At 41.6% G+C, this 21,772-nt stretch overlaps 1 pseudogene; it reads left to right on the top strand.

The window, feature by feature from the left end:
* Positions 1–607: 607 nt before the first annotated feature.
* LOC109919546 lies at positions 608–17,397 on the top strand (annotated as a pseudogene).
* The last annotated feature ends 4,375 nt before the right edge of the window (positions 17,398–21,772 follow it).

The raw sequence follows: 21,772 nt of genomic DNA, 5'->3' as shown, positions 1-21,772 counted from the left end.
GAATAAGACAGCTACGAAGACTGATTTGACAATCTGTCTGGAGTGAATGTTATGCGCCAGCTGATCGGGAGCATATGCTGTTGACCGGTAATGTTTAAACAAATAAAACAGTTCGGTTATTATAGAACAGAATATTACCGGAGTCAAAGGCGTGGTTCATCTCTGTCTTATTGGTCTGTGTATTACTGTCCACATTAGTGAAATTGTCCTAAAATCATAATGTAATTATCTGTACCATTAAAATTACTATTAAAACACTCCACAAAACTTTTTTTTCTGTTTAGATTTATTATACCTCATCAGAAATTATTTGGATGTTGATGGCATTGTATGATCATTAATCAACCCTATTAACATGCTCTGTCACCGTCAAGCACCCGCAGATCCCTCTGTTCCTCTGAGCTTCCTAGAATCCTATCCTTCATCGAAAACAACCCTGTCATGTTACTTCTTCCAAAGTACATCACCTCACAATTGCATCTGCTACTGCACAATTGCACATCTGCAACTGATCTGTTCATCTAACCAAAAGTACTTGTTCCGGACAATAACTCTTGCTCGCAATAATAATATGCCATCCTCTGCGGGGATCTGGCCTCGCCCATTCTGGGTAGTGGCCTACCAGTTTGAATCAGGAAGTGTTGAGCTTTGACATGGCTTCCAAACAGCAGCTCCAGAGACTGACTGAGGAGACAACGTGTTCCATTTGTCTGGATTTCTTCACCAATCCGGTAGTACTGGAGTGTGGACACAACTTCTGCCGCTCCTGTATCACCCAGGTTTGGGAAAAGAAGGAGATAAACTCCTGCCCGGAATGTAGAGAGGTGTTTCCGGAAAGAAACCTCAGGGTAAATCGGGCCTAAGCGAATCTCGCCGAGGAGGCTCGAAAATTTAAGCAGGATCCGAAAGAGAAGGAAAGTAAACTTCACTGTGAGGAACATCAGGAAGATCTGAAACTGTTTTGTGAGACTGATAAGAAATTGATCTGTGTGAATTGTGTCACTGCTCCGGAACACAGAGACCACCGCTTCATCCCGACTGAAAAAGCTATTAATATCTACAAGGTAAAAGGGAAATATTCTACATGGTGAGAGTTTTATCACATTTCCACGGTTGAACACTTTAGTTATGAAATTTTCTCTTTCAATTTCAGGATAAGATAAAATCTTCCTTAGATTATCTCACAGAGAAAAAATCGAAGGTTCACGAAATGGAGTTGAACCAGAAACAGAAGATTTCCGAAGTGAGGGTGAGATCTCCCTGTGCTGATTTTCTGGGATCTCGTTAGTTTTGTTCCCTTTATCGCGGGACATTAATGAGGTTTCATATTTCATTTGGTAGGAACAGGCGAGCAGACTGCAGACCTACATCACATCCGAGTTCACTAAAATGCACCAGATTCTCTCTGAGAAAGAGCAGCGTTTACTCAGGGATCTCAGGAAAGAAGAGGAGAGGATTCTAGATCCAATGGAGGAAAATCTTCGAAAGATTCAAGAGAATTTAAATTCTATTGAGGAGAAGCTCTCAAAGTTGCAGAAACAGATGGAGCAAAAAGACAAGCTGTTTCTGAAGGTGAGGGAATATATTGCGGTCAGTTCAGTGAAACGTCACATGTTTACAAAACAACTGCTGATGACTCTTAAATTAACATAACTGACAAAACCGAAAATGTAAATTCGACTGAAATTGTGATTGTTAGACGGTTTTGCTCCATCACTGAACTAATCGCCTGCACACTGCAGAATCTCGGAAATACCGGCAACTTCCGAGCATGAATTCTAATCTTGATAGTTGTTTTATTATTTTACCATGTTCCTCAAGTTTAATTCTCTGCTGGAACTCCCATTGTAATCCAGATCCATGTGGGGAGTGTGTGGGTGTACCTGGCACAGTGAGTGTGTGAGAATCAGTGTGTCTGTGAGCGGGGCTGATGTTTGGTTTCGGTTAATTTTACCCCTCTCTTCAATGTCTCTTTCAAAATGCTTCACTTTTCACTTCCATGTTGTGTCTGCTCATTTCAGCAGCCTGTCTGTCTCTTCCTGAAATCTGTTACTGTCATCCTCACTATTTATGATTCATTTCTTTCAGGAGGCAGCTTGTCGGAAGAGAAGGTAGGACATGCTCTTTATTGGATTTCATTTTTGATTTATTTATTGATTTATTATTGTCAAATGTACCGAGATTCTGTGAAAACTTTTTGTGCAGTACAGCGAATCGCACCACACAAAGCGTACCAGTGTAATAGAACATAGTACAGGATATAGTATTTCAGTTACAGAGAAGGTGCAGAGAGGGAGATCAATATTAACATTTGAGAGTTCCATTCAAAAGTCTGATAACAGCCATGAAGAAGCTGTTTGTAAGTGTGTTCAAACTTTTATATCTTGTGCCTAATGGAAGAGGGTGGAAGGGGTCTTTGATTATGTTGAATAAAAACTGAAAGAACTGTGGATGCTGTAAATCAGGAGCAAAAACAAAGTTGCTGGAAAAGCTCAGCAGGTCTGGCAGCATCTGTGAAGGAAAAAACAGAATTAATGTTTTGGGTCCAGTGACCCTACCTCCAGTTCTGAGGAAGGGTCATCGGACCCGAAACATTAACTCTGTTTTTTCCTTCACAGATGCTGCCAGACCTGCTGAGCTTTTCCAGCAACTTTGTTTTTGCTTTGATTATGTTGGTTGCTTTCCCAAGGCAGCACAGTTTGCACAATAACTCAGTGACTTCCTTTTAGCGGACAGTGAGGAAGGTTATCTAAGATTACAAAGAGATCTTGGTCAATTGGGTCAATGGGCTGAGGAGTGGTAGATGGAGTTTAATTTGGATAAAGTTGAGGTATTGCATTTTTGGTAATACAAAAAAGGGCAGGCCTTATACAATTAATGACTGGCTCCCCAGGTGATGTTGTCAAACAGAGACCTAGTGGTTCGGGTACATAATTCTATGAAATTTGTGTCATGGGTAAACAGGGTGGTTAAGAAGGATTTGGCACACTTGGCTTAATTACTCGGGTCTTTGAGTACAGGAACCAAAAGAACTGTGGATGCTGTAAATCAGAAACAAAAACACAAGTTGTTGGAAAAGCTCAGCAGGTCTGGCAGCAGCTGTGAAGAGAAATCAGAGTTAACATTTTGGGTGCAGTGATGCTTCCTCAGAACTGATGGTAGCTAGGAAAATGTCAGTTTATATGCAGAAGAAAGGCTGGGGGAGAGATGATAAGGAATAAATGATAGGTGAGGATAGAGCCCAAATAAAGAGATGAACAGTTGGACACACAAAGGAGTGGATAACGATCTGGCTAGGAGAGTGAATAGCTGTTAATGGAGACAGTTAGTGGCTAACAGTATGTTAGTATAGGAGTTGGAACATTATATTGAGGTTGGACAGGATGTTGGTGAGGCCTCTTCTGGAGTACTATGTCCAGTTCTGGTCACCCTGTTATAGGAAGGATATTACTAAACTGGAGAGGGTTCAGAAAGGATTTAGCATATGTTGCTGGGAATTGAGGGTTTGATTTATAAATATAGACTGGATTGACTGGGACTTTTTTCACTGGAACATAGGCATTTGAGGGGTGACCTTTTAAAGGTTTATAAAATCATGAGGGACATAGATAAGGAGAATGACAAGGGTCTTTTCTCTAGGGTTGGGGATTTCAAACTAATGGGCATATTTTAAAGGTGAGAGGAGAAAGATTTAGAAATGATATGAGGTGCAACTTTTTTATGCAGAGAGTGGTTCGTGTGTGGAATGACTTCCAGAAGAAGTGATGAATGTGAGTATAGTTACAATGTTTAAAAGACATTTAGATAAGTGCATGAATAGTTTTGGAGGGATATGGACCAATTGCAGGCAGGTGGAACTAGTTTAGTTTGGAACATGGTCAGGATGGATCAGTTGGAACGAAGAGTCTGTTGCCATGCTGTATGACCGTATCACTTTAAAGTTTTTACAGTGACAATAATTCAGTTTATGGTTCAAACCCAAGTTTTTTGTTTCATACTTTACCGCAGTGTTGAAACAGTACCAGTTTTTTTTTTAATAACAAACAAAGTAGAAACAGATTTAGGGAGGGAATGCCAGAGCTGAGGGCTGAAGGTTCAGTCTGTAATGGTGGAGCAACTAAAATCAGATGTGCAGGAGACTGGAAGTAGAAGAACAGAATTTTCAAAGGTAAAAACAGAAATTGCGGGAGAAACTCAGCAGGTCTGGCAGCATCTGTGGACAGAAAACAGAATTAACATTTTTGGTTCAGCAAGCCTTCTTCAGAACTGTTGGAGGGTGTGAGACCCATGAGTTACTCAGTTGGACGTGAGGTTTTTAGATATTAACAGTCTGTGTCTTTGTTCCACAAGCTCAAATAAGTGCTGTATTAGTATGCAATCTATTGCTGAAACACAATAAGTGCTGAAAGCTTGATCATTTAAATCACTTACAAAGTGGAATTTGTAAAATCAACGGTTTAATAATTACAGGATCAGTGATCAACAGCAAGAACTCTCAGTAACAGAATTCATCCTGGCCATAGGAAATTTCAAAGGCCCTTTACAATATGCAGCGTGGAGAGAAATCATAAATGACATTCACCCAGGTAAAACTCATGTTAATTTTCCTGATGATAAATCAAATTGTGTGGGGACTAAATGAATTCCATGGCCCCAGTTTATTGATGCTAATCTCAGTAGGATTCCCTTTTCAGATTGTCCAGTGTGCATATCTCAGGAAGTGGATGAAGCAATCAGCACTGGACGTCACATCAGTGAAGAGATCGGTCTAACAACAGGGATAGTGGTGAGAGAGGAAAGATTTAAAACGGACCTAAGAGGCAATGTTTTCATGCAGAGGGTGGTTCATGTATGGAATGAGCTGCCAGAGGAAGTGTTGGAGGCTGGTACAATTACAACACTTAATAGACATCTGAATGGGTATATGAATAGGAAAGGTTTAAAGGGATAGGGGCAATGCTGGCAAATGGGAATAGATTAATTTAGGTTATTTGGTTGGCATGGACAAGTTGGACCAAAGGATCTGTTTTCATGTTGTACAGCTCTATGACTACGACTAGAGAAACCAAATTTCTACATCAGAAATGACTAGCTCCATCTGGAGTGATATTTGGATGTTATTTTCCTCATATTTATCAGGAATATATAAAGACATCAGGCCCAATGTTAGTGTATGTATAATATATTGGGAATTAGGCAGTTTATTTAATAGAAGAGGGAACAGAATCTGTGTATATACTTGAACAAGAAGGGATTGTGGTTATCACATTAACGTGTTTACACCTCAAAATAGTGGAAAGATAAACATCCATAGGTTGAACATGATCATAGATTATACAATGAAGTAGCAATATTCATAACTTTCAAAATGGATGGTGATAATGCAATTTTTTACATAATGAGGCTGATATTTTGAGTGATCCCATTGATGAAACCCTCTGAGCACTCCATACAATTGACAACACTCTCAGTTCAGTTACTTGAAAAAAATTGAAGAACTCAATGTTGAGGAACTCATAGGTTGGGAAAATTGAAACTCATCCAGCAAGATGGGAAGAAGTCAAAAGAACCTCTTAATGGTCACGCACCTTAAATGTTTCCAGAAGGCAAGCGAGAGATGATACTGGTGTGTCCCCACGCCAGAAAATTGTCCTGCATCTACTCCTGCTGCAGTTGATCACAGTTAGTACCAAGAAATACTTTGAAGAGATGGAGTCAGCAGTCCACATCATGAAACTGTCCATGATCAGCTCCTAATCCAGACTCTGCTGCATGGAGCAGAGATCCAGGGAGAGAGAGACTTCTGATCAGCAGTCTGAAGGAATAAGTCAGATCAGTGACATATTTGGATGCTGACATAAAGGATCAACAAATGCTTTTATGCTAGATTGAATGACATGAAACCCAGACACAGCACAGCCTCCTCATCATTCCTGTCCTCTTGTTACTGAGGTCTTAGATAAGAGTACATGGGAGATTCAGGATAAACCACTAACACTGGATGATCTGACAAAATCCATCAGTATCTTAAAGAAACATAAAATACCTGAAAGTGACAGTTCTCCAGTTCAGCTCAAATCTGTAGGACTGGATCATCCTGGACCTGCTGGAAGTGTATGCGTCCAGCTGGCAGCATGTGTGATTTCCATGAGGAAAGACATCATCATCCTCATCAATAAGTGGAAGTGGGAGGGGGGAGGAAATTTGAATAGGGTACTATTTGAATAGTGTTTAATGTGGAGTGCAAATTCATCACCAATTGAGTCAGATTTGGAGATGAGTCTGAGCATGATAAATCACTGCACTGTATCTGGTAGGAAGATTTCTGATAGGCTTGCACTGCTCAGGGATCCAATCGCCTCTGTGTCTGACAGGAGGTTGGAGACTTGCATCATCAGCCAGCACCAGGAGGGGAAGGTTGATGAAATATTGAATAGCAACATGATGAATGTATCCACCCAAGTCAGGTTAGGGGAGGGAAGCAGAATGAATCTAAGTGCCTGAAACAAACATCAGTGCCGTACTTTCAATCACTCTATTACCTAGCTGTTCATGGGTTTGCCTAAATGCCTGTTAAACTTTCTAACATATCTGCTTTTACCACCTCTTCTGGCAGCATGTTCCATGCAGCTGTAACATTCTTCTTCTTAATCAGGAATGCAACTCCCGACCCTTTTACATCCCTCTCAGTTTCACTAGAAACATCTAAACACTGAATTTGCCTACTCTCAACCAAGTGTCTGTATTGGCTGCCACATCACAGGCTCTAAACTCATGTGCTTTACCTGTTCTACGCTTTGCATTAAAATACACTTCAGACTGCCAGTCATGTTGCGTTTATTAACCTAGCCCTGCTTGTTCCTCCTATTAGACGTACTTGACATAATGTTGGCTTTCTCTTCCATAACTTCACATGCTTACTGTTGTAGGTAAAATATTACCAAGTATAATTCTGTAGTGAGACAGACACAGCTTTATTAACAAAAGCTTTTGGGAGAAGCAGGGACCTCAAAGGGGCCTCACCAAAACTTCTCGGCTATTACAGATGATTTCAAAGCTTATATACATTTGCTGTCACACGCCAAACTCCCCCTCAAGTCATGTACACAGTTCTTTAATCTGTTCCAGGCGTCTTGCAAAGTGGGTGATGGTTAGTGCTGCTATTGTTTTCGCGCGCAGGATTTGTTGTTTCATCCTGATTGTGTAAAGTTCGGTCTAAAGGTTCACTTCCTTATCAGAGTTGTTGTGGAATTTGTTTTGTTATTAATCTCTTTACTTACTCTTTCAGTTGTTAATCTCTTTACTTACTCCTTCAGTAAGTTAACCTCTTTACTTACTCCTTCACTTACCAACTCCTCTGTTTCACACCCCTTTGTCAGACTAAACTCTCCTGAGTGGGAGCAGCAAACCTCCCTACAAGGATATTGATGGCCCTCCAGTTTAGGTGTTCTTCTTGTCCAGGTCTCAAATGCCCTGGAAGAGATCACAATGATCCAGATATCTGAAGCCCTCCTTCCTATATCACCTGTTTGGTCATGCATTCAACCCATACAATCTCCCTCCAGGCACATCTCACACAGTCTCTCGATCTAGTTCCTGAGAAGCCAATCCTATGTCGCTTTTTGAACCCCAGCATCACCTCAGCTGGTCCACTCTGGAATCAATGAAAGTTCCACCCACTCTACTCTGCACTGACCACCGCTGCCAACTGACTTTGATCCAGGACTTGCTCCTCAGACTTTTGTCCGGAAGCTCCTGCTGGTATTAATCCCAGGCTCGATCTGCTCCAGTCCTGCCTCTGCTCTGACTGGCTAATGTCCAGTAACATCAGTAACACAAAACCCAAATGATGTGTGTGAGTCTGTTATGGTGTGGTCTTCTAAACAGTGGTCCAAATAAACTTCAAGGCATCTGTTGCACAACTAGCTCTTTGGGGTATATGCTTTATAGGCTAACATCTGGAAAACACATAAATGGCACCATGGTGGCAGCAACTGGGCACTAAAAGCTGGTCATGACAGCTTGTTACTGGCAGTGAATGGACGACCGTGCCCATTTTATTTTTATACCAGACAAGAATAGATAATCGTATCAGTTTATCCATGCCAATCCCTTTAAATAACATTTTCCAACTTACCAAAGCAAGCTCATTCCTCATGCCAATGTAGTTTCCCTTTATTTAGTTTCAACATGAATTGAATTTCATAAAACCATGCTGCCGTTACCTAATCCTGTTAATGATTTCCAAGTGTTTTGTCTTTTCTCATAGGCTCTAGCATCTTTCACATGACTGATGTTAGGATGTGCTATTTTGTTATTGAATGGTGGAGCAGACTTAAGGGATGGAATAGTTTACCTTTTTTTTATTTCCTATGTACATTTGTGTCATGTTTCAGTCCCATTAATTTGACCAGCACTTTTCCTTAACTCATACTATGGTCCTCCAGTTCCTCCTTCCCATGAAACCCTTTTTTACCAAGTATTTAGCAAAGCTTTCTACTTGTTTTGTATAACTATCGTCTAAAGCATTTATTCTGCCATCTCCTTACTATCCATTAACAATTCTCCATTTCAGACTCTCAAAGGACTACGTTTGTCTCCTCAAATTTTTTTAAAAGTCATACAGAATGCCTTCCAGCTTGCTGTCAGTTTCCATATATTTCTCTCCATACCCCCCTCTCTCCCTCCGAATCCTCCCAATCCCTGTCCCTTGTACTTCACTCTCTCTCCTCCTCACCCTTGCTCCCTCCATTTCATCACTCTTCAATCTAGCCCACTCTCCCCACTGAAACAGTGCTCCCTCACTTCATTGAATTCTACCCCTCCTGATCACTTTTGTCTCAAAATCAGCTCTCTCTTCATTCCTGCTCACTGCTCCTGCTGAGCTTCCCCAACATGTCACTGTCCCACACTTTCTCCTGTCACCCTTCACTTCACACGCACGCTCACTCAACTCTTCCTACCCTTGCACTCACTCTCCCCTCCTCCCAGACTCCACAGCAATCTCCACACCCAGTCATTCCCTCTCCTGCTCGCCATTTACTTAATCCCTTACACAGCTTAGCCCCCATCAATCTCTCCTCACACTTGCTTCTCTCTAAATCCTCGTTTCGTTTCCCCACCCCACTCTCTCTGCATGCCCCTCTCCTTCACTTTCCTATTCCAACCAAAACGTTGTCCCCAAGCTCTTACAAACCTTCCATATCACTACCCACCTCATCTTATACTCTCCCTCCCTCCTTCTCCTTTACATTCCCAGCCATCATTGATCTTCCCAAATGTTTTCATTCCCTGTCTCAAACAGGCAGCACTTGCCCAACCACATTAACTGCTCACACTCCGTGAAGCTCATCTTTCAATCCCGGTTGCTATTCTCTGAAACACATTCTCCTCTCAACCCGTGTCTGTTATGGCTACACATTCACCACTAGCTTTGTGCCCATTAAATCTGTGCCCCTCTCTCCATTATCCCTCACCACTCCACACTCTGATTTGCTCTTGCCACCCTTCTCTCTTCCAAATCTCACTCCTGACACACCCTCATCTGCTCAGCTTCAATCTCAGAAACCTTTCTCTCTCACCATTTATTCACTGTTTCTTCCCTCTCACACACTCCCACCCACTCACTCACCTTCCCACTCACTTCCATCTCCATGGCCCAATCCTACCACTGTGCCATTTTTACTAGTCCTCTCACTGCCTCACTATTCCCTCGCCTCCTCCACAGTTGCCTTCCTCACTATCCCTTCCCCTTTGAACAAACCTTAGAACTCCCCCTCAATCCTCACCCGTACTATCTCTTTTGCCACTACAGAATGCCCCATTAGGCCCTTCCTTGCCAATAAACCCTTTCCTCACAGTCTCCTCCCACATAATACACTCCACTCCCTTACGATGCTGACCACACTATCCCCTCATACAAAATTCCCTCCTGACAATCTTCCTACTGTCCCCCATCTCTGTCTCTAAATAACTTACCGCTACTTTAATTTTCCACACTTCGTTCTCCCTCTCCCTCTCTCTAACTGTGTTATTTGATCTCTCCCGCAGTTCCAGCATCCCTGACTCTGGATCTGAAAACAGCGAATCCCCGGCTCATCCTGTCTGAAGACCGGACCAGTGTGAGACTCGGAGACACAGAACAGCCGCTCCCTGACTCCCCGGAGAGATTTGATGCATGTCCATGTGTCCTGGGATCAGACGGATTCACATCAGGGAGACATTACTGGGAGGTGGAGGTGGGCAAGAAGATTGAGTGGAGTCTGGGAGTGGTCCGAGAATCTGTGGAGAGGAAAGAGGGAATCAACCTGGACCCAAAGACCGGATTCTGGATTGTGGGGAAAGAGGGTATTTTGCCTCCACCTTCCCCTTTGAGACACCCCTCTCCCCGAGTGTGAATCCCCAGAAGATTGGGGTTTTCCTGGACTATGAGGGTGGACAGGTGTCATTTTACAATGCGGACACCATGTCCCATCTCCACACTTTCACCCACACTTTCAATGAGAGGATCTTTCCCTTCTTCCATCCTGGACGGATTGACGATGGGAAGAACTCCGCACCGCTGACAATCTGTGGGATGAAAGGGCACTGACAGATCCATCCCATAATTTCACCCGGTCCCCCTGCCGCCTGTCAGATGTGAACTGATGGGGGTCGGTCTCAGTCACAGGTGGAATGAGAAGCTAGGTTCATATTCTGGGAATGGGATTCTTCAACAAGCGTATAATCAGAGAACCAGGGGCCATGTTCATCAAAACTTAGTTAAATCTAAGAATCATAACACATTTAATCTTTTGCTTGATGTTGCCCCACGTTTTGTACTTGTATGCCACACAATCCAAATTCATGGACGATTTTAATTTGCAATGAAATAGGAAACTATTTTGATATTATTTCAAAATCTAATTAGGGTGAGGCTGCTGTGATTTGACAACCTGCCTGTGGTGAATGTGATGCATGAACTGATTTGTTGCATATGCCACCAACAGACAATGCATAACCACATAAAAATAGTTTAGTCATTACACCCAGAGTGTCATCAGAGACAAAGGAATGATTTACGTTTGGTTTATTGTTCTGTCTCATGACTGTTTGCATCAGTGAAATTGTCCTTAAATCATAATATAATTATCTGTATGCTTAAATTTAGAATCATAGAATCCCTACAGTGTGGAAACAGGCCACTCAGGGGAGGCGATGGCCTAGTGGTATTATCACTGGGCTGTTAATCCGGAGACCCAGATAATGTTCTGGAGACCTGGGTTTGAATCCCGACACAGCAGATAGTGGAATTTGAATTCAGTAAAAATCTGGGATTAAGAGTGTAATGATGACCATAAATCCATTGCCAGTTTTTGGGGAAAAACCCATCTGGTTCACTAATGTCCTTTAGGGAAGGAAACTGCCATCCTTACCTGGACTGGCCTACATGTGACTGTAGACGCACAGCAATATGTTTGACTCTGAACTGCCCTCTGGGCAATAAATGGTACCCGGCCAGTGACTCCCTCATCCCGTGAATGAATAAAGGGGGAGAAAAAATGTCCACACTGACTCTCCAAAGAGTGTCCCACACAAACCCACACCCCTACCCTATCCCTGTAACCCTGTATTTCCCATGGCCAATCCACTTAACCTGCATGTCTTTGGACTGTGAAACTGGAGCACTTGGAGGAAATCCATGCAGACAGTCACCTGAGGCTGGAATTGAACTTGGATCCCTGATGCTGTGAAGCAGCTGTGCTAACCACGGAACCACTGTGGTGCACCACTGCTGCCACCACCCCCCCCAACCTTATTATTATTAGCTTATTATTAAAATGCACTCTTCACAAAAATTTTTCTATTTAGAATTAAATCAGAGTTATAGAGTCATAGAGATATACAGCACAGAAACAGACCCTTCGGTCCAACTCATCCATGATGACCAGATATCCTAAATTAATCTAGTCCCATTTGCCAGCATTTGGCCCATATTCCTCTATACCCTACCTACTCAGATCCCATCCAGATATCTTTTAAATGTTGTAATTGTACCAGCTTCAACCACAGAGTACCTTGTTGAAAGCTCAATTGAGAGAGAGATAACCAAGATAGTCAATATATGTTTAAAAAAAATGGTGTTGGAGAAATTATTGGGGTCAAATAGGGGCGGCACGGTGGCTCAGTGGTTAGCACTGCTGCCTCACAGCACCAGGGACCCGGGTTCAATTCCATCCTCAGATGACTGTCTGTGTGAAGTTTGCACATTCTCCTTGCGTCTGCATGGGTTTCCTCCAGGTGCTCCAGTTTCCTCCCACAGTCCAAAGATGTGGAGGCTAGGTGGATTGGCCATGCTAAATTGTCCATAGTGTTCAGGGATGTGTCGCTTAGGTGGATTATGGGGGTATGTGTCTGGGGGGGATGCTGTGAGGGTCAGTGTGGACTTGTTGGGCCAAAGGCCCTGTTTCCACACTGTAGGGATTCTATAAAAAAAATGTCTGACCCTGATAATCTGTATCACAGACAACTAAAAGATCTTTGGGTGCATGAGATGCTTCTTCCAAAATTACCCATAGTGTCCAGAGATGTGCAGGCTAGGTGGATTAACCATGGGAATGCAAGGTTACAGAGATAGTGGACTAGATCTGGGTGGGTCACTCTTATGATAATCGCTGTTGACTCAATTGGACAAATGGCCTGCTTCCACATTGTCAGGATTCAATTCTATTCTGCGACCTTCTCAACACTACCTATCCTTCCATCCCTCAATATGTCATCAACAAGCTTAGCAACAATGCCCTCACTTTCTTTGTCCAGATTGTTAATAGAAACATGAAGAGTTGTGCTGTCACCAATGATACCTGCAGAACACAATTTTGAAAGTTACTATTCAATTTTTCTGTTACCGCAGAACTGACTGTGTGAAACTCCCCATATGCATTACTCTGTTTCTTTCTCTCACTACCTAACATGCCATCCTTCAGTTGGTGATCCTGCTGCCACTGGAAACAGCCTCTCCTTATTTAATCTGTCAAAACCCTTCATGCTTTTCACATTCTCTATTGAACATCCCATTTACCTTCCAATAACGTTCCAATACCCCTGAGATACAGAGTGGTGCATGAGGACAAGAGGTGGACGGGGATGATGGCTGCGAGGAAGCTGTGGAAAGAGGAGGAGGAATTTGGGGGATGGGAGAGGGATGGGGCTGAGGTTGAAGGGATGGTTTGGTGTGAAAAATGCAGGATAGGGGCGAGGTGGAGTGGGGTAAAGATTAATGATGTTGGTGAATTGGGAGGAAAGAAGAAAAGCAGTTGGGTTTAAGGAAGATGATGAGTGTGGTGAGGATGAATGTCCCATTTGCGTTCCTAATTGTTTGCTGCACTTCTCTATTTATTTTCATTGAAGAGTGGATAAGGACTTCCATCTTCCTACATGCACCATATCTACAAATACATTTAAATAAATTATGCAATTCTGAGGAAGGGTCACTGGACCCGAAATGTTAACTCTGATTTTTTCTTCACAGATGCTGCCAGATCTGCTGAGCTTTTCCAGCAACTTCTGTTTTTGTTACCATTTAAATAATATTGACTTTCAACTTTTCACACTAACATCTGAAACCTCACATCCATTCATGTTATACTGCATCTGCCATGAGTCTGCCTACATACTCCACTTGTCTAGATAACCCTAAAGGTTCTTGACCAGGAAGGAGATGCAAGGAAAAATATTTTCACCTGGAGGATGGTGGGAATTTGGAATACTGTTTGGTGATAGAGGAAGAAACCCTTATAATATTTAAGAAGTATTTTGATGTACACTTGTGATGCCAAGGCATACAGGACAATTGGCCAAGTGCTAGAAATGGTATTAGAACAGTTAGATGTTTGTTTTTGATTGTTTTCGATAGGCTTCAGGGTCTTTATCTGTGAACCTTTAAGTCCTAGGATCTATTGATCTCCTGTCTGTAAAATTACCTGATCAGCTGCATTGAGTTCACTAGGCCACACTGCCTCTAAAGATCTGCCTTGTCTAACATTTGATTTGATTTATGATTGTCACATATATCTAGGTACAGTGAAAAGTCTTGTTTTGAATGCAGTACAGGCAGATCAGCCATACAAAGTGCATTTGGGCAATAGAACACAGTGAAGAATACAATGGTACGGATGCAGAGAAGGTGCACAGAGACTGAGATCACCATTAATTTTAAAATTTGAGAGGTCCATTTCGAAGTCTAATAACAGCAGGAAGAAGCTGTTCTTGAATCTATTCGTACATGCACCGTAGAAAGCATTCTAGCTGAAGCTTCACAGCCTGATATGGCAACTGCTCTGCCCAGGACCATAAGAAACTACAGAAAGTTGTGAACACAGCCCAGACCATCACACAAGCCAACCTTCCATCCATTAGCTCCAATTCTCACTGCCTCAGGAAGGCAGGCAACATTATCAAAGACCCCTCCCACCCTGGTTAAAATCTCTTCTATTGGGGAGAATATACACACATACCAACAGACTTAAGAACAACATTTTCCCCGTTGTTATTAGACTTCTGAATGGACTTCTCAAATGTTAAAATCAATGTTGATCTCAGTCTCTGTGCACCATCTCTGCAACCATAACATTGTATTCTTTACTCTCTTCTTTTACCCTAATGCATTTTGTATGTTATGATCTGCACGCAAAACAAACATTTCATGTGCCTAGGTACATGTGACAATAATAAATCAAACCAAATCAAAAAACATGGATGGTATTGTTCATGGTTCATGGACAAGGACTCCCAAATCCCTTTGTACCTGAGTGTTCTGCACTCTTTCCCCATTTGAATAATATTCAAATCTTATGTTCTTCCTGTCAAAGTGTTTAACTTACATTTCCACACATTATAATACATATTGTAATGTATTATACAGAAGAGGGCCTTTGGCCCACTGAGCCGAGAGCACCAAAAATACACTAAATGTACACAAGTGCCATTTTCTAGCTCTTTGGTTACAGTGCTCATCCAGGTACTTGTTAAAGGAAGTCATGTTAGCCGCCTCAACTAGAATCCAGAACCAGGGGACATAGTTTAAAGAAGAGGAGTAAACTTTTTAGGACTGAGATGAAAAGAACTTTCTTCTTACAGATAGTGGTGAATTTGCGAAACCCACCGCTGCAGAAGGTTCTGGAGAGCAAGGCATTTATATACTTTCAGACAGAAATAAATAGGTTCTTGATAAGGGAATCGGGGTTTAAATAAGAATGTGAGTACCATGTGCTGTAGTAGGAATCAAACGGGGTCCCCAGAACATTACTTGAGTCACTGGATTAATATTCTAGTGATAATACCACTAGGCCGTCACTTTATGCCTGGCATCATTATTGTAAACTTCCTCTGGGCATCCTCTAAGGCCAGCACATCCTTCTTTAAATGTGGGGTGCAAAATTGCTCACAATATTCCAAATGTGGTCTGACCTGCGCCATATACAGCCTCAGCAGTACGTCCCTGTTCTTGATCAGTCATTATTTAATTGAATTCACAAAAGACTTAAGACAGTGAGTAGTTTGCAAATTCCTTTACAACAGAAAATAGGCTGTTGAGAACTCAGATACCAGTTACACACCTCAATGAATTTACCAACATTATTGTGACAGAGTCACAAAATTGTTAGAGTGCAGAAGGAGGCTCATCACATCTGGTACCTGCACCAGCTCTCCAAATGAGGAATTCACCCAGCGACCCTGGAACTTCTTCCATTTCACATATAGTCGAATTCACTTTTGAGCTTGTCTACCACAACCTCAGACACTCCATTCCAAATATCAATCACTTACTGCTTGAAATGTTTCACCCCATGTTGCACTGTTTCTTTTGCCAGTTTCCTGAACTCTGTGCCCTCTGGTTCTCTAGGTTTTCAGCAGAAGATGTAACTTCTTCCCATGTACTTTGCCTGGATTTCTCATGATTTTGAAGACCTCTATTTAACATCCTCTTGCCCTTTTTTACTATGAGCAAAACAGTTCCAAATGATTTAAACTATGTTCATAACTGATATTACTTATCATTGGATCAATCTCTTCTACACTCCATCTGGTGCTTCACATCTTTCCTAAAATGAGCAGAACTGGATAAAGTACTGCAGCTGAAGCAACACTTGAGACTTGCTGAAGTTCAATAAAACCATTCTGTTCTTATGCTCCATGCCCCTGTTAATATAGCTGAGAATACCATAATCAGGTTAAATGACATCTCACCTTGTCCTGCCACCTTCAATAATTTATACACATTTAATCTCAGCTCTCTCTGTTTCTGCACCGCTTTCAGAGATGGATCCATTATGTAATATTGGCACGCCACATTTTGTACCAACTGAAAGTAACCTGTACTAACCTGGATTCCCCTTAATACATTCTTATCATTTTTGGTTAAAAATGTGTCTTCTTATTTTCTGTAGGACTAGCAGCAAAACTGACATTTTACAATTCATTTAGTTTATTTTATGTGACACCCACATCCTAACAATTAATAACAAGAAAAGCATGAAATATATTCATTGGTATATCTAGAATTATGTTATTTTGCTTAACCAGATCTGAAGATTTTACTACTGTACTTTAATACTATGTAACTCTAACAAACGAGCAAAGTTTTGACATCATTAGACTCCCAATTCCAGATGCTAGCCCTGCAAAATTCACATTTCAACATGGCTGAATTTTAACCTGGGTCCCTGAAATAATAGGTGTAGTGATAATGCTACCAAGACCATCAACTACCCTTAAATCTGTCGAGATCTACAAATATATAAAAGGAGAAAGTACTGGAGAAACTGAGCAGATCTGGCAATATATGTGGAGAGAGCAACAGAGTTAATGTTGCAGTTCCAATCACTCTTCCTCAGAACATAATATTCCAGGAGATTCATTTGATCTAGCCCTGCACTCACTGGTTTAAGAAACACTTTAATTGTGTGATTACCGCTCCAAAACCGGTAATCAGCTGAAACCTTTAATTGCATCTTCCTATGAATCAGAAGGTGAGTATCCAGTTACAGCAAGGCACATGGAATGTAATTATTTCAAAAAGAAGGCAATACATGTAAGTTTTGCTATGGCTTTCCAGGGTCTTGTTGAGGACACCTCTAGATTGTTGTGTATAATTGTGATATTCTTAGTTGAAAAATGATGTAAATGCATTAGAAATAGTTCCACAGAAGGCTCACCCAACTCATTCAGGTGACAAAGTCCCTACCTGATGAAGATAGATTGGTCCTCTATCAATTGAGGTTTGCAGGAATGAGAGGTGATCTTATTCAAACATGTAATATCCTGAAGATGGACACTGGGAGGATGCTCCCTCTTGAGGAAGAGACTAAAACTTTGGGTCATAATTTAAGAATAAAAGATTTCCATTTATGACAGAGACGCGGATGAATGTTTTATCTCTGAGGTTATTACCATTTGGAATTAACTTCCTGTGGTTTTATTGTCTTATAAGATAGAATCCAAAGCTGAGCCATTGAACTTATTGAAATCTGAATTTGATAAATTGTTGATAGCCAAGGATTTCAAGGGATATGAGGAGAAGACAGGAAAGTGGGATTGAGACCACAAACAGATCACTATGATCTGATTAAATTGTACAGCAAACTTGAATAATTCCAGAGCATTAATTATGCCTCATGTTTCATTTGGTAAAAACAGCTGGGCAGACTGCAGACTCACATTACATTTGGGTTCACTAAAATCACAGAATTGTTACGATGCAGAAGGAGTCCATTCAACATATTATGTCTACACTGGCTCTTCAATGAGTGTTATGACTTAATGCCACTTGCCTGACTTTTTCCCATACCATTGCACATTGTCACTGTTCATATAATTATCGAATACCCTCGTGAATATCTCAATTGACTCTGCCTCCATCACACATTCCAGGCCACAAAGCTATAAGATGTAGACACACATCGATCTGCTGTACCATTTAATGAGAACATGGCTAATCTGATAGTTCTCAACTCATAAGGTGCTTGAGTAGATTTGTACCTCGGGTTGTGGATGCTGTGGTTGATTGGCTCGCCAAACTGGTTCATTAGTTTGCAGATGTTTCATTACCCAGCTGGGTAACATCATCTGTGCAGCCTGTGATAAAGCTATGTTGTGTACCAGCAGGAAAACACAAAAGTGTTTCATCGGAGGCTGCACGATGATGTTAACCAGCAGGGTAATGAAACATCTGCAATCTGATGAACCAGCTTGGCGAGCGAACCAGCCACAGTTCTCAACTCCAGTTTCATTCCTTTCCCCCAAAACCTTTGATTCATTAATGATACGAAATATGTCTAATTCGACCTTGAATATACTCATAAACCCAGAATCAACATCCTTTTGTGGCAAAGAACTCCACAATTTCACTACTGTCTGTTGGAAAATATATTCTCTGTCTTAAATGGGCAGCCCCTTACTCTGCAATAATGTCCCTGGTCTTAGATTAACCCACATGGGAAAAAAAAATTCTCCACACCTACACTCATAAGTTCCTTAAATATCTTGTATATTGGAATCAGTGTTCCTCTCATTTTCCTGAACTTCAATGATTAAAAATCCAACCAACTCAACATTTCCTATTTTAAAAATGTCTCCAACACAACAGTAACTTAGTGAAACTTCTCTGGATTACTTCTGTTGTAGGGAGAAATATCAAAGAGGAGTCTTGAGTTTGTGTTCAACAGTATAAGCAATCTTTGTTCAGAGCTCTTCTGCCACATATGTGGGAGAGGCTAGAGACCACTCCAAATTAGGCTTTCATGTGGGGCCACAGTTGTCCTCTTAATCACAGTCCAGATCGGAGTTCAATGATGCTCTGTGTTCCCCAGCGAAATACAATATTATTATACCTTTGCCATTAGACTAATTACATGCAACATTGATGTCATTATTAGCCACATTTCCCCTAATCTATACGTCAAAACCAGTAAACACACAATCAATGATGGACAACTCTATGGACAGCCTTAGGTCCTCCCATAATCTCATGATCTTTACCAGATACCTCATCATCTGTCTTTGGGATCTTACAAAGCTTCTGATAGTTATAGTCCTTCACAGGACTACAGTGCCAGCTTCATCACATTAATTGCCAATAAACTGAATACTTACTTATCACTAAGAACTCTTCCAAATTCTGTACTAACTTTTGTACAGCAGATTAGGAAGGATAATAAAATAACAATTATAAAAACAGTTATAAAATAACAATTTAAAATAACAGTTTAAAATAAACTCTAACATAAAGCAACTACAATTCTGTGACACACTGACAGGTTGGGACAACCCCTCTCTTAGTTTAGCCTGGGACCTCAAAAAAAACGGTCCTTCTGACTGATCATTGTCAACTGCCAACTGGTATAAGTTGTGCATGTCTCTGCTATAAGTTCAACTTTTGATGCATTAGCCAGTCGGTCAATAAGCGAATTGGCCATATTTTGGAGATACTTCAAAAATTCAATGTATCTAATGTATCCTGCTCCTGCCATTTCTAATAGTCCCCTGTCATCTGTTTTGCCAGTCCTTTCAGAAATTATTTAACCCTATCATTGCCATTGCACATATGATCCTCCTACTACCACATTCCCCGGCAGTTGCATAGCCCACCCAATCACTGATTCAAAGGGTATCAATTTCATTCTCCTGACTGGGTTGACCTGAGTTTCATTTGGATGGTGGGAGTACTCTAACCTATCCTTGTTCTGTGTCTCTCAAAACCTCAGTCAGACTAGTTTTAAGTGTCCAATTCATTCATTCTACCATACCTAAACTTTGAGGTGGTATGGGAGATGGAATTCCTGTTTAATACCCAGCAGGGCATATACCTGCTTAATTACTTTCCATATAAAATGTATCCCTTGATCAGAGCCTACTTGAACCCACCCAACCCCCAACCTCGTATAACCTCTCATGCCAGTATTCTTACAACTATTCTCACTGAGCAATCTCTGCAAGGGAATGCTTGCACCATATTTTTAACCTGTTCTTCATGCTGTATGTGGCCCCCAGACAAGGTGATCTATCTCGCTGAGCTCAGAATAACATTTGGTTATGAACTATCCAAAAAGGCACATCTAGTATCTGTACATATGTTCCTGGCTGTTTTATGTGCTGCTGGCTTTTAATTCTACTACTGGGGCTGAGCACCTCCCAGGAATCTGCGTGCCTGCAAGTTAGATTTCCCTCTATTACCTCTTAGGAGAAGCTACAGGAAAAAGAATGATCCTATGTCCCAGGACTTCGAGGTGGAGGGATGTAGTGATTGGAACGAGGTGAGCCAGGTGGACCTCATAGAATATCAGTACCCCGACTGGGGCTGTTAACCTGGTCCAATCAGGGAACCCTGGCTGACAGGAGTGCCATGGTTCTGCTAAATCTAGGAACTGGCTCTGTGCTAGCTGGATCAGTGTCTTGTACTCTCCACGTGTAAATAAAGAGTGACTTCATGATGGGATACCAGCCTTCATAGAGTTATTTCAGCTGCCTCTTCCCCCTCAACGATAGAGGCGACTTACTGGGTAGAACAAGCTTTGAGCCGTAGGAATCTGGGGACCTTCCTGCCTCTAATGTTGCTCCATGGTGGAAGGTGGTGCTACATAGCGGTGGTGGAGAGGAATCAGTCAGTGGTTCTCAGACTGGGCACAGTGGAGTCTTTGCAGGGGTCACCAAATCATTTCACTAAAGCATTGCTGCTTGGTGCTGATACAGAACTAGACAATAGAAGCAACGACATTCTTTGAACAAAGAATGCAAAATGACATTCTTGAAGCTGAAAGTGCACCTCACTCCAAAACAACAAGACAAGTCACTTCACCTGATGAAGGAGCAGCACTTTGAAAGCTTGTGATTTCAAATAAACCTGTTGGACTATAACCTGGTGACATATGAGCTGTGATTTTGTCCACCCCAGTCTAACACTGGTACTTCCACATCATTCATAACTTGCATCAATTTTGAGATCCTCCCATTGTAGTAATCAGATTGATAATCTGCTGAAAATGCCACAAGAGCCATGCCCCAATGTTTCAGTCACCACCACTGTCCAGGTGCCCTAGTGGACAGTGGGACCAGCTGCCTGTTGATGTTTTTGGGGGTATGTCCCTTAATGTATAAACTGGAGTCCTGGTGCTTCCAGAGCAACCTTTTAGCAATGTTGAGGCAGAAATGAACCAGGTGTGGGTGAGATGAGTGGCTGAACCAACAGCTTTTCAAACATCCATTGGAGGCTGTTCAGAAATGACCAAAGTTTATTTTCTGTTTGGGCCTGGAAGACTAGAGCCAACAAACCAATCCCAGTAGACTATTTATTAAATGGTAAGGGCTTGTAAAATGTAGGTGCATAAAAGGATCTACAGGAAGGATAAGATGTAGGTGCAGCAAGCTATTTGGAAGTCGAATATAATTAGCTTTTATCGCAAGAGGATTTCAGCGCAGAAGTAGTAAAGTCTTGCTTCAATTGTGTAGAAACTTGGTTGGCCCACACCTGGAGTACCATGTGCAGGATTAGTCTCTTCATCTCAGGAAAGATATTAATGCTGTAGAGGAAGTGCAAGAAAGCTCACCAGACCTGTTCCCAGGATGACTGAAGTAAGTAGAGGAGTGTTTAATTTCTTATCTGAAAAGTGATACAGAGCTAGAATTCCTCCTACTTTGGTAGTTGAAAGGTGTAATGTCACCAAAAGGAAGGGTTAGTGTGAAGTGGTCAATGAGTAGACTTCCTCCTTCACCTGTCCTTTACCATAGGCTTGCCATA

This window comes from Rhincodon typus, chromosome 35 (genome assembly GCF_021869965.1).
Source record: "Rhincodon typus isolate 14 chromosome 35, sRhiTyp1.1, whole genome shotgun sequence".
Classification (NCBI taxonomy): Eukaryota; Metazoa; Chordata; class Chondrichthyes; order Orectolobiformes; family Rhincodontidae; genus Rhincodon; species Rhincodon typus.
Note: the sequence above shows the minus strand (reverse complement) of the source record. Positions and strands in the feature narration are given on the sequence as shown.